This window comes from Chionomys nivalis, chromosome 13 (genome assembly GCF_950005125.1).
Source record: "Chionomys nivalis chromosome 13, mChiNiv1.1, whole genome shotgun sequence".
Lineage (NCBI taxonomy): Eukaryota > Metazoa > Chordata > Mammalia > Rodentia > Cricetidae > Chionomys > Chionomys nivalis.
In genome coordinates, this window is record NC_080098.1 from 66545170 (window position 1) to 66559820 (window position 14651).

General features: G+C 51.4%; 1 protein-coding gene across 10 annotated transcripts in view; it reads left to right on the forward strand.

The window, feature by feature from the left end:
* Sema4d (semaphorin 4D) overlaps window positions 1-14651 on the forward strand; it is a 101607-nt gene that overhangs the window by 23561 nt on the left and 63395 nt on the right. For all 10 annotated transcript variants that reach the window (XR_009058180.1, XR_009058179.1, XM_057787110.1 and 7 more), the window contains exon 2: window positions 2896-2964. The gene's annotated coding sequence lies outside the window, so the exon portion shown is untranslated. The remainder of the gene's footprint in view (window positions 1-2895; window positions 2965-14651) is intronic.

Consider the following 14651-nt stretch of genomic DNA (forward strand, 5'->3'; position numbering starts at 1 on the left):
AGGGGTGTAGGCTCTCCCAGGGAAGAGCCAGGCGTAGGTAGGGATGAATGTGTACCAGGAGTGGCTTGAGGACTATGGGATCTAAGAGCGGAGGGAAACTGGTCCAAGGTTTGGTCCCCAGGGTCTGTTGTGACTGACTGCTCACCTGTGATACCAAGTCAGACCCGGAGGCCTGTGCGTGGCCTTGTCTGTTTAGACTGGCGCCATGAATCTGAGTGTCAGGAAGGGTTTTCCTTGCAGTGGCTTTTCTAGAACCCAGCATAGGGTCCCTGTCATTGCCATTGTTCTGCAGGAGCTCAGGGCCTAGGTGATGTCAGGGTGGTCACACCTGTCCCTTTGTGTTCTTTAGACTCACGTACAGTGTTGGAGGCCTAGACTGTCCATTCACCCAGATGGTCCTGATACACTTTGCGAGATGTTCCTGCTAGGGGACCCCGTCCCTGCTTCTAGGGGTATCCTCTGAGTGGCCAGCAACCAAGAGCGTCCTGCCAGAGAGAGTGCTTCAAGCCACAGGAGGCTCAGGATGGAGCACCCATGGGTGCCAGGGCCTCTTGGGGGTGTTAGTAGCAGGGACTCTCCATTGACACTCTTGAGCTGCTAATAGTAACTCTCTCCTGGAATTACTTTCTTTGCTTTGGTTCTGCATCTTCTCATAGTGTGTTGGGACCACTTGGATGCAGGCTGATCCCTGTAAGAAATAGCACAGTCGCTGAACTTTTCCCATGCTGGTCCCTGGAAGAGCAGCTTCCAGCTGTGGCCCCAGAGGCCTTCAGCAGCACAGGCCTGGAATCCATTAGGAATGCACTTTCCTGTGGTCCTCTCTGCGCTGCAGGACCACTGGGGCCCAAGGGCCTGGTTTTCATTCATCCGTGGCAGTATCCCTATGTCAAAACCACTGACGGAGGCTCTTAGCAGAGGCAGTGGCTAAGAATGCATATCTCAGAGTTGGTGGGTGAGTGGGTAGGGCTTCTGGGAGAAGGAGAAAGGCCTCTTCCAGCATATATGGGTGTGTGCATTTGGAGCATATGTGTGTGTATATGTATATGTGTGTGTGTGTGTGTATGTGTTCTCTTTTAGAGGACTGTGGCATGTGTCTACTGGAGTACGCAAGGTCACTAGCAAAGAAGGACCAAGTTGTCTTGACTCCCAGATCTAACCCAGAGTGAGAGAACTGTGACTGCCTCCTGACACTTGTTCACACACTCGAGTGAGGCACACCTGAAAGCCAGAGCCACAGTCCCATTCTGGCCATCTCTGTCCAGCCCTGTTCTGCCTTGGGCCATTCCATGTCCACACAGGCTTCTCCTTACAGCTGCCTAGCATTCAGATATTTGGACAAACTGTAACTCACTCTCTGGTCACCTGCTGGTGGTCCTTGAGACTGTTTCCATGGCTTTGCTGCACTGCTGAGAATCTCCTTGGACACATCTTTGTGTCTGAGTGGGAACGGGTCTTGGTCCCTTTTCTGCTGCTCTAATTGGGCCATTTATAAAGCAGGGAACTTTATCCAGCTTACAGCTTGAAGTTATGATGTCCAGGGGCAGGGTGCTAATGTCTGTCTAGCACCTTCTGATGCAGGGTATCATGGTAAGGGCATCCCACAGTGAGACAGACCGCATGTCAGCGTGGGTCTCTTCCTCTTCTTTAAAGCCACTAGTGTCACCATGGAGGCCATACCCTCATGACCTCATTGTAATACCTTACAGAAGCCGCATCTCCAAACACCAGCGATGTAGGAGTATGGAGATGGAATTTCGCCCTCTTCCTAATGGCACAGTGGCAGCCAAATTTCAACACATGGATTTGGGAGGTCCTCTTCTAACAACAGCCGGATGTTATGTCAGGAAATTTCCAACGTCAGGCCAGGCGGCTGTTGTTTCTTGTCCCTGCTGGGTTGGGAGTTCCCTGAGCCATCCCCATCACTGGCTGGGTCACTTAGCTCCCACCTGGAAGAGGCAATGACATCTTGTTTACTCTTTGTGTAGTTAATGGTACCGATCCCCCACCATCTCTGATTTGTCCTCTGCAGTTTCCTGCTCTGGTTGGGGACACTGGGGCTTGCAGGAACCCCTAGGGAAGGTGGCCTTAGCATTTTCTGCCTGCTGTTTCTATACCCCCTTTTTGTGTTTTACATAGTCCAACCCTTTCTGCTTTGCTTATTTTAAAAAAAAAAACAAACAAAACCAAAACACTCATCAATTCTGGTATTCTGGTTTCTTCTCTATCTTCTCCTTAAAATGGTTGACTGTGTGCTAACACTGATACTTGGTGTTTTGTTCTTGTTCAGGGGCCGGATTGGAAGGGTTGTGCTAAAATGTCAGTCTTTTAAAAAGCTTTGAAGACGTTTGTGTGTGTTCTGTGTGCACTGCAGTGCACGTGTGGAAGTCAGAGGACAGCTTGTGAGAGTCAGTTCTCTTTCTGTTATGTGGGTACTAGGAATCAAACTCAGATTGTCATGTGTGGGGCCGAGCGCTTTACCTACCAAGCCATCTCATTTGCTCTGAAGTGTCATTTTTTTTATGATGGCTGGATTACCTTTCCCTGCTCATGATCTCCTGCCCTCCTCCACATACCAGTTTTTAGTCTGTGCTGCGGAGACTGCTGCTCCGGCTCCTGGCTAGCAGAGAGGGAATAAGTCAGGGAGAGGCACACACCGCCTCCACCCTCCCTGCTCCTGTGGGGCTTGTCCTTAGAGCTCACCTGGCGGGAGTGCTGTGTTCCATGACAGACTCCTCTCTTGGGCAGTGCTCTTGAAGAGTCTCGTGTATGTTTGTGACTGTGTGTGTGTGTGTTTCTCTCTTGTGTCTGTCTCTCTCTTGTGTTGTATGTGTCTGTCTGACTGGCTGACTCACTTTGGTTCTGCTAAGATACCTCCTTTACCAATTCTCGTTTCAGACTCTGTTAACCCCACTGGAACACTGCCAGGTTCTGAATGCCGACATGTCTGACAATCCTGGTCCCTAGGTGAGTAACAAAATCCACCTGCCAAGGAAGTGTCCCCTTGTGAGGTGACCCCATGAGTCAGCAGTTGGTTCTGTTACATACGTGAAAACTGAGGCATTCCTGCCAAAGGGGTCACTGTCTGGATGAGGCATTGAAGGCCCCATGTGGATGGAGGGGGCCAGGCTGCCAGCAAGGGACTCTGGGTGAAACCCATTTGGATGATGGATTTCTCACTTTTCCTGTTGTGACATAATACTGAATCAAAGTGGCGTAAGGAAGGAAGGGTTCGTTCGGCTCAGTTTAAGGATAGACTATTATGACAGGTAAGGAGTGGCGCAGGCGCTTGAGGCTGCCAGGTTTCATCTGTAGTCTGGAAGCAGAGGGAATCATGGGCCGGTGCTCACCTTGCTTTTTGTTCAGTCTGGAGCCCCAGCCCTGGCATAGAACAACCCAAGTTTAGGGCAGGTCTTCCGCCCTCAGTTAAAGCTCTCTGGAAACACCCTCATAGTCACGTGTGTTCCCGTGTGACTCCAAATCCAGTCAGTTGACAATGAAGATTCACCTGGGTCAGCACCAACTTCCGACTTTCAGCAAGACAGGAGGGAGCTGGGGTTGAGTCCTGGCATGGCTTACCCTTACTCCTCCCTCTAAAAAAATCCCCTGGGGATTTTGTGTTCAGGAGTGAGCAACGAGTCTTTGAAGGTGGCCTGTCTCCCTCCCTGGGGAGCTTCAAGAGCTGCTGGCCCTGCCTCTTTTCTGCCCTCCCAACCACTGCTTGACCCTGGGGTAGGGAAGTCTGTGGAGGTGGGAGCTCACCTGCGGGCTGGGGGTGATGTGCCAGCTCTTTGTGGTCACTACACTTGTGTGTTCGGGGTGGTGGACAGTAGAGGCATTCTGGGTTTGCCTAGGTCTCAGAGGGCCTGGTATACCTGGACCCTGCTGCACGTGCTTGTGTGGTAGCGATGCCAACCTCTCTCAGCAGCTTCAGCAGGGAGTTGGTACCTTTTGGTCACAGGTGATGGTCAGGCACAGTGTGGTGAAGGTAAAGTAGCCATTTTCTCAGGGGCATCTCCAGCCTTATCTGTAACCTCCAACACCGTAAGGGTACCCACCTGCCAGTGCTGCTTGACCTTATTGTGTGCCAACCTCATCCCAAGCCCCCAAGTGCCTGTCACTTCCAGAACTGAAGGGAGAGGCAGCCACAAAGACCCCATACCTTCCACGACTGGGCCAGAGTTTCTGACTAAAGGTGTGTGTGTGAACACACCTGCATTTAGTAGACTTTCCAGACACGGCTTTTGCCATCCTAGCCTCCCCAGCTCAAGTGTCGGAGTCTTCGCTGGAAGCCCAGTTGGTTGGCCGGCTGTGAGCTGGCAGCTCAGAGATTTTCCAAGCCTCGGCTTTCACATCACAGATACAGTAGTCCCCTTATCTGCGGTTTCATGTGTGCATGTTTTGTCTGTCCCCTGAAATCAACAAGGAGGGAGAGCAGTGCTGGGAGCATTCGGAGAGCAAGAGGAGCGGGCTCACACTTGTACAGCTCTCTGCTCTTCAGTCATCTTGCTAGCTGCTCTTGATACCTCGCTGTGTCTAATTTTTAGAAAGAAAGTCTGCGAGGTTTCTGTGTCCCTGACAAAGCCTGGTGCATGCTCCACAGTGTCAGTCACCCGGCGAGTGACAAGTCACCAGTCTTGGAGGGTGGAGGATAAGGGGAACACAGTAGTTTGCATATAAAAGGCTGCCTAGAAAGGAAATACTTAGGAATATTAAGTGTATATTGTAGGATTTGCATTGAGGTGGAAACTATAATAACTTTTCAGGATCTTTCCCAGTGTGAAGTGGCCCATACAAGCAGCTTTGCCTTTGGTGGGTCCTCTGAGTGGGGACAAAGCAGGCATTGTCCTTACTCTTGCCCCTGGGGGCCCGTCTCTATGACGCCATAGTGGAAATCTAGCCAAGAATCCAAGAGTGGCCTGTGGGAGAAACTGGTGTGTCCAGGCATGGAAGGCGGCAGCCAAGAGGTTCTGCGAGGTCTAGCTAACAAGCATGGTTTGGGGGTGCTTGGGTGCCCCTCGGGTCTGTTGGGAATACCGAGCCTATGACAGGGCAGATGTCAGGATTAGGGACAGGCCTTGCTTAGTGGAAAGTTCCAAGGCTCTATGCTCACCTGCAGTTCTGGTCTTAGATCCACACTCTACCTGCATGTGCTAGGGGACACACAGTGCGGGAAGGAAAGGGCTTTAAGTTTTGTTACCCTTTTGAGCTATCTGAGCTTTCAGAGTTCTGGTTACCCACAATTCTGTAGTCTTTCTTGTGTTTTGTTTGTTTTCTTGGTTGATTTCATTTTGTTCTTTGAGACAGGGTCTCACTATGTAGCCCTGGTTGTCCTGGAAGTCACTCTGGAGATCTGGCTGGCCTTGAACTCATGGAGCTCTGCCTGCCTCTGCTTCCTAAATTCTGGGATTAAAGGTGTGTGCCGCTGTACTCAGCTTCATATTTCTTGGTTTTTACGATTGTTTAATTATTATATTTATGTATGTTTGTTTGGGTGTATGCCACTTGTGTGCAGGGCCTGGCTCCATGCTTGCAAGGAGGCCAGAAGAGGGCATGGATCCCCTGGACCTAGATTTACAGGTGGATGTGAGCACCCTGCTGTGGGTGTTGGGAACTGGATTCTGGTTCTCTGCAAGAGCAAAAAAGATTTGTAACCCTGAGCCATCCATAATCTCTCCAGGCGCAGCCATGAGGTCTTACCAGGCCCATTGTGTGCATGCTCTTGCACCGCTCAAGTGTGCCCAGCCTTGGAGTGAGCTCAGCTGAGGGTACTTGTCCCCTAAGTATGCCCACCCCTGAGTTGTGCCCAGTACCTCTGAGTGTGCTCATCTGCTTTGGGACCAACAACTTTTGTATAGGAAGGTGGCCTTATTTTCAGTGTCTAAAGTACAAGCTTTGAGGAGAGCCACCACAGATTTAATTAAATGATACTAAAATAGTAGATAGTTACTCCTGTGTATTTCATGGAGCCTGGGAAGGTCTCTCTGGTCCTGTGGGTGCAGTCCTGGGAAGCTATGACCTGGAATAATGCCCAGGCCCTTTCTCCTTGGGCATCCAGGGTCTAAGGTGCCGACCCTGAAGCTCAGAGACCCTTAGTACATGAACTCCTGCCTGTGTGGCATCAGCCAGACATTAGGCCCACAGTGTAGATCTCCAGCAGGCATCGCGTGAGTAGTATACAAGATGGCAGGTCCTCAGTGGCTCCAGTGTGGCAGGAGATGTGGCAGTGTGATACTGTCCAGCCACTAAAACCCAAAGGGACCAGCCCTGGCCTGGAGCTCTGCCATTGGCCCAGCAAAGTGTCCTTTATAGTGACAGGAAGCATGGACATCCCTAGCGCCCTTGGAACCAAACGTTTATATTAGCAGCCATGTGTGGGCCGTATTGCTGTCCTGTGCTTTAGATCCACATGGCCTAGTCCCGTAAGTGAGTGTTATGCCTGGCCCAGGTGCTGGAGCGTGACTGTTCAAAGCCAAAGCCTGTTTTGAAGATTCAGTACCCAGAAGGGATTGTGTATGTCTCTTTTGAAGTGTATTAAGTGCATATTAGAAGGCTGTATTATACATGTTTGTGTACTGGATTACATGAAATAGATTATTAGAAAGGTATGCGGCCATCCATGCCATAGCAGTGACATGTGCCATCAGCTGTGTGCCCTTAGCAGTGCGGATCTAGAGTGTGCCGTGGCTGCCCTGGCTTTGATTTTGCTCTGATCTCTCTGGGGCTGGGCCAGTGGTAAGTGCTGCAGTTTCTGGGTTTCTAAGGAAAGCTCCTAAGCAACCTCCTGGGGGGCTCAAGAGGGTCTCCACATTGACCGTATTTTTCTTGAGGCACCAACCCTGCCTTGCCTGTGGTGAGCCCACACCTTGAAGGCGCAGCATCAGGCTTCCTTTGCCCTTGTTTTCTGTTGGGGGCAAAGATGCAGTGTACATGTTTGTAGCTGATTTTCCACATCGTGGCCATGTCCTGAATGCATTGATGGCCTGCTCAGTCTGCATGTCACGTTTATGATGAGGAGAGCTATCTTGTAAATACCTGCTCCCCCCCAATACCATGTGACTTGCTTTGGCAGCCTGAGTGGAGGGGCTGATGCCTGCCTGTGCAGCTGTGGGGAGCCGGCACAGTCCTAGGAAAATACCCCAGGCACTCCCACATCTGGCCAGGCTATTAATAACCCACAAAGGACTCTTTTTTTTTTCCATGTGGAGAGCCCGCATGTGGTGATGCTGTCGTGCACATGACCAGAGCCCAAGACATGAGCCTTGCAGTGAGCGGCTTTCTGGATGCATCATTGAGTTCTCGTTGGCAAGCCTGGGCCTCATAGTTTTCTGCCTGCCATTGTGCAGTATGTGGATGCTGGTTCCCAGAGGGAAGGTGGAATTGTCAGCCCCAGGGGGCCTGTTGCAGAGAAGCTGGTCCTTCTCAGCTGTTTCTATTCACACCATGTTGGAAGAGTTCTCTGTAGTCAACTGTGTCCAGGTAACCAGGCCTTGGTAGACTTTAAATGCTAAGCTGCCCAGGAAGACAGAACCCAGGTGGGATCACTAAGGTCAAGTGGGAGAAGAGATGGTGCCTGGGTCCATGGAGAGATCTGACATGTTGAAAAGGAGCTGCCAGGACGTAGACGTGTGTCTCATCTTTTCATGTGCAGAGCTGGTCCCACCGGGATACCCCCTAGCTGAGCCTTTCTGGTCCTCTGAACTGGACATAGAGGTTTAGAATTGGATAAAGATAGCCTGTGTCTGTCATCTTCCTCCTCCTGCAGCCTTGTGTTTAGAAGTCATGGCCATCATGGTCCTAGAGGGTGTGTGTTTGACTGAACCAGAGGGACTGCTCACTTGTGCAGGAAATGCAGAGCCCTGAGAACACTGTAGAGTGGCGTGCTCTCCTCCCCTGAGAACTGGGCAGGCCTGGGTGTGCAGGCAGTGGTCCCTATGGTAGCACACCCCACTCAGAGACCCACACAGGCCTGGGTGTGCAGGCAGTGGTCCCTATGGCAGCACACCCCACTCAGAGACCCACACTGGGCATCGTGCTCTCTGCTCTTATGACTTTCTACAGATTGTATAACTCCCCTAGGGCTGTCGGACTCTGACCTTAGTACCTTGTTCATGTGGTCTTGTGTGAATAGCTCCTGTGGCTGTGGGCAGATTGAAGGTCTTCCTCATGGAGAGGTTATTTGAGTTTATTTGGGAGAACCTGGATGTAGTCAGAGGTGCCCTCATAGGAGTCAAGATGCTGTGCAGAGCTGGCTCTGTGGAGATGAGGTGGACCCTGGAGCAATGGACTGCCAAGATGGGATTTACCCCAACCCTCCTGGGCCCACGGTGCCTAATGTTCTGTCAGACATCACTCTGGGTGTCTGGAGGGCATTCTGATGTTTTCTCTTAAGTGTGTGTGTGTGTGTGTGTGTGTGTGTGTGTGTGTGTGTAAATGTGAGCACATACATGTCAGGACATCATGCCATACATGGCTTGTGGAGTTCAGAGGACGACCTCACGTGCGGGTGTTTTTGCCTTCCACTTTATTTGAAACAGGCTCTAATTATTATTATTATTATTATTATTATTATTATTATTATTATTATTATTATTATTTTGCCTTTGTGTGCCCCAGACTCATTGACCCATGGTCTAGGGCTTCTCCTGTATCACCTTTCATCTTCCTGTAGGACAGTAGTTCTCAACCTGTGGGTCATGACCCCTTTGGAGGTTGAATGACCTTTTCACAGGGGCTGCACGTTAGATGTTTACATTATGATTCTTAACAGTAATAAAATTATAGTTAGGAAGCAGCAATGAAATAATTTTATGGTGGGGGGGTCAACAGCATGAGGAACTCTATTAAAGTGTTGCAGCATTAGTAAGGTTGAGAACCCCTGCAGTAGGTGAAATGGGGTTGCTACTTAGCTTTCTGTGGGTTCTGGAGACCCAAACCACCCAGGTCCTCATGCTGGTGCAGCAAGCTTTTTCCCCACTGAGTCATCTCCCCGGCCCTAGATGGGGCTCTGATGAGATTACTGTGTTAATCCAAGGACTCAGTAAATCGGAAGGCCTTCCCCATGTGGGTGGTCCTTAGGAGGGAGCAAATGCCTACAGATTGCCTGGGAGCTCAGGGGTCTCCATTTAGCGATCGCATCCTCTTTAGTCGCTGGTCAGACCGTCCCCATGAATGTCTTTCTCTGTATACATTCCATCAGTTCTCCTCTTGAAAGAACCTGGGAGTACCAAGAACTCCACAAGCAAGAACCCTTTGCAGCCACCAGACACAGGAAGAGCCTTGATGTAATTCTTGGGGGTCTAACATGGTCCTTGACTTTGGCCCAATGCCACTGACTTAAGGCTTCCAGCCTCCAGAGACAAGGGAGGGTTAATGCCTGTTGTTTTAAGCTTCTGGGCTTTAGTAATTGGTAAGGGCAGCCACGGGGAAACAGGAAGTCAGGATAAACAGTACCTCCACAGATACCCTCAGCTTTGGCAGAGCTGTCATTCCGAGGCTGTGACCTCCGGGCGGGGTACTGCTGGGTCACAGGGTGTGTGACTCTTGGCTTTGGTAGAACTTGCCGGCCTACTCTGTGGAAGGATCTGACTGTTGCTCTTAGTGGTGGGCCCTGTTCCCAGTTCCCTCCCTCTGCAGTGGCAAGTGTCTCCTGGAGAGCGGTGTTGTGGTCACACCACCTGTCCCTGAACCCTGGTGAGTGGTTCCAGCCTCGGGTCCTGCTACCACTTCTGCTGGGTCGCCTGCTCGCCTTGCTTCTCAGCAGGGGCTGGGTGTTCTAGATGCTTCTGCTTTGAAACACTGACTCCCGGTTCTTAAGAAAAATTAGGAAACACTAATTCCTAATTTTTATCTCATTTATTTATTCTGTGTGTATAGAAGCAGGGAGTAGGGGTACATGCTTACCAAGGCATATTTGTGGAGAGCAGAGGACAACTTGAGAGTCAGATCTGTCCTGCCTTGTGGCTTCTGGAGATGGAACTCCTGTTAGGCTCGCCAACAGGCACCTCTACCAGCCGAGCCCTCTTGCTTATTCCCAATTCTGTCTTCTGCTGGCTGCTTTTATGAGTGTCTCATTTGCCAGTCAGGTGAAACCCATAATGCTCAGGTCTTCATTCTTAAGGTTTGTGGTGTCGGTGTTAAGATAGAATGGCTATGCAGAAACTTTATTCTGTGAGTTGAATTGTATAGCATGAATTCAGATGTTTGAGGGAAGGCTTCAGGGAAGTGTGTGTGTGTGTGTGTACACGAGTGTACCATAGCTTGGGTGAAAGTCAAGGGCCACTTGCTGGACTCAGTTCACTGCTTCTATTGTGTGGGATTAAACTCAGGTCGTCAGGGTTGGTGATGGTGTTTCTGGGGGAAGAAGGGGCCTAGTTTTGGGTCCTTACAGTGTTCTGGCACTAGGCAACAACCATTCTCTTTTTTTCTTTGGTTCATGAGTTGAACTTCAGCTTAGTGGTTTCTTAATGTTCTTCATAAGAGGACATGCCACCGCCCCCCAGTGACCTGTTTACCTTTTCACATCCGAGTCACTTTGGTGACAGTTCTATGGAGTATGCTGACAACAGTGAAGGCGTTCCACCTCTGTGTCTTCTAATTCGTGGCTGACACATGCTACCCATGAAGAGGACAGTCAGGGTGCACAGTCGCCATGCTGAAGGGGCTGTGAGGAGAGCAGGGAAAACCAGGGAGAAAGGCAAACACACGTTCCCAGCACCCTCTGTGTGCTTACAGTAACATCTAGAAGCCGGTGAAGCTAGAACAGAAGATGTACCTCAGTTGGACGAATGCTTGCCTAGCGTGTGTGAAGTCCTCAGTAGCTTTGCTCTCCTGCACTACATAAAACTAGGCGTGATGGTGCACCTCTGTAATCTCAGAAGGCTTGGTAGTTCAGGGCCATCTTTGGCTACATATTGGTTTGAGGCCAGGCTGGGCTCAATGAGATCCTGTTTCAAAGTCAGATGCGGACAGCAAAAACCCAGATGTGAAATTAGTGAAGCCAGAATGTAAGGCAATGAGCACCAACTGGAAAACAGCCTGTGGTGGGCCTGGCAATAGAAGGTGGCCTCTGTGTTGGGGACCTGCCTTCCTCCTAGGTTTCTTTTAGGTGTCTGTGGTCTGACGCTGTCCAGGATGGGTGAGTGCATATATGGGATAGTCTGTGCATCAACAGTCGGCAGGTATGTGAGGGTTGTTCTGTGCTGCCCACATCCACCTGTTAGTGTGTGTGTGTGTGTGTGACATCCGTGTTCCAGGTTTGTGTGCCTGACCTTGAACTGCCAGGCCTGGGTCTCCTGAGTATTACCCCTAGACACTGCCTGCCCCTCTGGTGGCTGGTGCTCCATGGCTTCTGAAAACTCTCCGTGTTGCTGAGCTGGCTCAGTCCCACCCTTGCTGGGAGCATGATGAGGCCAAGCCTGCATTTGCCTGTGTGTGACCCAGCCGCACCCGAGCTGTGGGTGGAGGTGTGGAGGGTTGCAGGTGCTTGACCCCACACATGACTGACAGCCTGGGCCCCCAGCTCTGAGGTAGGCGTGGGATGAGGTTGGCCCAGGTGTCACTGGGCCAGGTCTGCCTGACTATTTGCTGGTCCTGGGCAGGCAGGCCCTTCTGTCCGTGGCTGCTTCATGGTAGCAGTGATGTTGCTGGAGCGTGGTTCTGCTGTGTAGGGATGAATGCTACGGTCCCGATGTCCAGCTTGCTGCAGCAACAGCAGCTGTGACATTTCTTCAAGGTCAGTGAGATGGGATAAGTAGGTGACAGCTAGGTCTAAGGAAAAGGTGGACAGAGGGGCAGGGCTTGGGGGCAGGTGGGTGGAGTGATAGGCCTTGGAGGAGGGGTCTAGATGTGCTAACAAGACCCTGTGGGTTGAGTGGGTATCAGGGCATCCCTCCTTACACGTTTCTTTCAGCCCCTCCACAGTCTGGGACGCAAACACCCATCTCTTTCCGGGGCTTCTTATTTTATGGGCTCTGCCCTGGGGCAGGAGAGGGGTCATGCTCCAGCTGTTGCCTTGCAGGTCTCACCAGGAAGTGGTTTTGGAGTTTCCCAGGGGGAGCCCAGTGGGGTCCAGGTGGGCCTTCTAGACTGAGTCATGGTCTGGCGAGAAGCAGCTTCCTGGGGGTAGAGGAAGTGACAGGGCAGGAGATGTACGGCTGCCTGCCTGCTCTTCTTTGTCTGTGTCCTGGGTGCTTGTGAGGTTGAGCCTCCTCTATTGGAAGGCTGTCTTTTCAAAGCCTCCCATGAACAGCAGCAGGGGAAGCTGGCCCCAGGCGGGCATGTTTTATTTCTGTTTGGAGCTTTCTGATCCCCTCCCTTTCTCCTCAGCATCTCAGCTCTGGCACACTTGGCCGTCTCCTGGTTTCCTCGTTCTTTTTATGCTCTAGTGACACAAGGGGCCACCTCCACACTGTCCTCCCAGAGGTGCTTGGGTTGAGATCAGATAGGAAGGCCAGCGAGGCCAGGCTAGGGTGCTGCAGTCCCTTTCTTGGCCTTCATGGTTGTTCTACCCACTGGCCTTTAACTCCAGCATCTGGACAGCAACGTTTCTTGGGTGTGAGAGTGTGGCCTGGCCCCTGGGAAGGGAGGAGCCCAGCCGCAGGTCACTGGGTATCATGGCTGGGAGGGAGACACAGCCTCCTTCATAGACTTGCTGGGTGTTAATCCACACACCACGTTCCTTGTGGGATCCTGGTGTGGTAAATAGTAATGGCATCTGGAGAAGCCCTTTCAAGGTTGCCGGGGGCAGGGCTGAGAGAGCTGAGAGCTTTGTCACAGACGTTCCTGTGCCTAGGCTGTGACTCGCCAGGTCACTCTAGAGGAGGTGGGCACAGTCCCCGTCCTGCAGTTACCAGTCCCTCATCCACAGTGACCGCTCCCTCTTGCTTTCGGCTGAGGCTGACATGTAATAGATCAGAGGCAAAGCGGCTGAGCCATTGGGAGGAGACGGAAGAGGTGAGGGGCTGAGGCTGACATGTAATAGATCAGAGGCAAAGCGGCTGAGCCATTGGGAGGAGATGGAAGAGGTAAGGGGCAGAGTAGCCAGGCAGCTTCCATTGGAGAGGAAGGCAGCACTCAGCTAGGGGCCCCCGAGCCCTGAGGAGGAGCTGCAGGACGGGGGATCGGCCCTCTGCCCTCTTTCTCTTTCTTGTTCATGGGATCATCCTGACATTCGGACGTACACTGCCACATGCCTTAGCTGAGGCCTGGCTTTTACAGTCATCCATCCTGCCCAGAGGCCAGGCCCTGCAGAGCCACCACCGATGTTGTTTGCTGTCAGAGGTGCAGCGTGTGTGTGTGTGTGTGTGTGTGTGTGTGTGTGTGTGTGTGTGTGTAGAAAGAGGGGCCTATTGGTGAGGCTGATTTGGTTTAAGGCATTTCTTTCAGTATGGTGGCAGGTGGGGTTTGGTTGGGCCACATGCATGAGGTAAGGGTTGAGGAAGCCATTAGTTATATTGTTCTAGTATTAAATACAAAAGTCAGATATTGGAGTAAAAACCTGATTGATCAGAGAAGTGACGGAGAAGTTAACAGCGACCTCCTCTCTCTTCTTCCTCAATCCTAAAGGGCTGTGAATCTCTCTAAGTCCCTCCTTACTACTTCCTGTATCTCTCTATATAATTCGGGTCCTCCAAAATCTCTGTGGCTAACAATGGTCAGCTAGCAGCTAGCTCCGCCCTCTGACTCGATGTAAACTTTATTGACAGTCTAGGGAGTGTCAGAGGCGATCAAAATATACCACGACAGGTTGAGGCTTGACTCGCGCTGACTGGGTGCTGAGGAAGCAGTTTGCCATGGGAGGAGGCTGTTGCTCTTGTGAGTGGCTAGGAAAGCAGGCTGCTGATCAGGCCAGTTTGGGAACTTGCACTTGGCAAATCTCCACTTTTCTTTGTCATTTTGGGGAAACACTACCAGAGTAGAGAAGTCATAGATAGGGTAGTTATGGGCTGGGCTGACCCCTGCTGGCCCAGCTCCTCTCCAGTCGACTGGCCAAGCTAGCTCATCTTCACACTCAAGTAGGACTGACTTACCACATGGCACACCAGGCACACATCTTACACACACCCCGAGGCATGTTCCCATGTTCCTCCCCCTGCTTGATTCCATGAGAGTAACTCTGGTCCCATGCTGACAGTTGGTGCTAGAGACTGTGTGCAGGTGGGTGTGAGGAGGAGGGAGTGTGTGCAGGTGGGTGTGAGCTGGAGGGAGTGTGTGCAGGTGGGTGTGAGTAGGTAGGTGTACATGATACTGGGGAGGAAGACTCCTTCTTTTCAGATCGGGGACATTTCTCCAGAAGGCCTGGCTGCTGTACAGGCAGAAGGTGAAGTATAGAGAAGCTGCCAGTAGCTGGGGTGCTGGTGAGAAGCGAATCAGGCAGCCAACTACTATTTTGTGGTACAGAGCTGAGATTTTAATCTGAAGGAAGCAGAGAGCTCTTGATATTCTGTTTATTATTTTTATTGCGTTTGTGTATGGTGTGTGCATGCCTGCCTGCCTGTGTGCATGCATGTGTGTGTGTGTGTGTATGCGTGCATGTGTGTGTGCGTGCATGTGTGTGGAGGCTAGAGGCTGCTTTTGGCTAGACTGGCTGGCCAGTGAATTCCCGAGATCCATCTGTCTCCATCCCCCAACTTCCGGGGCTATATGCATTGCCA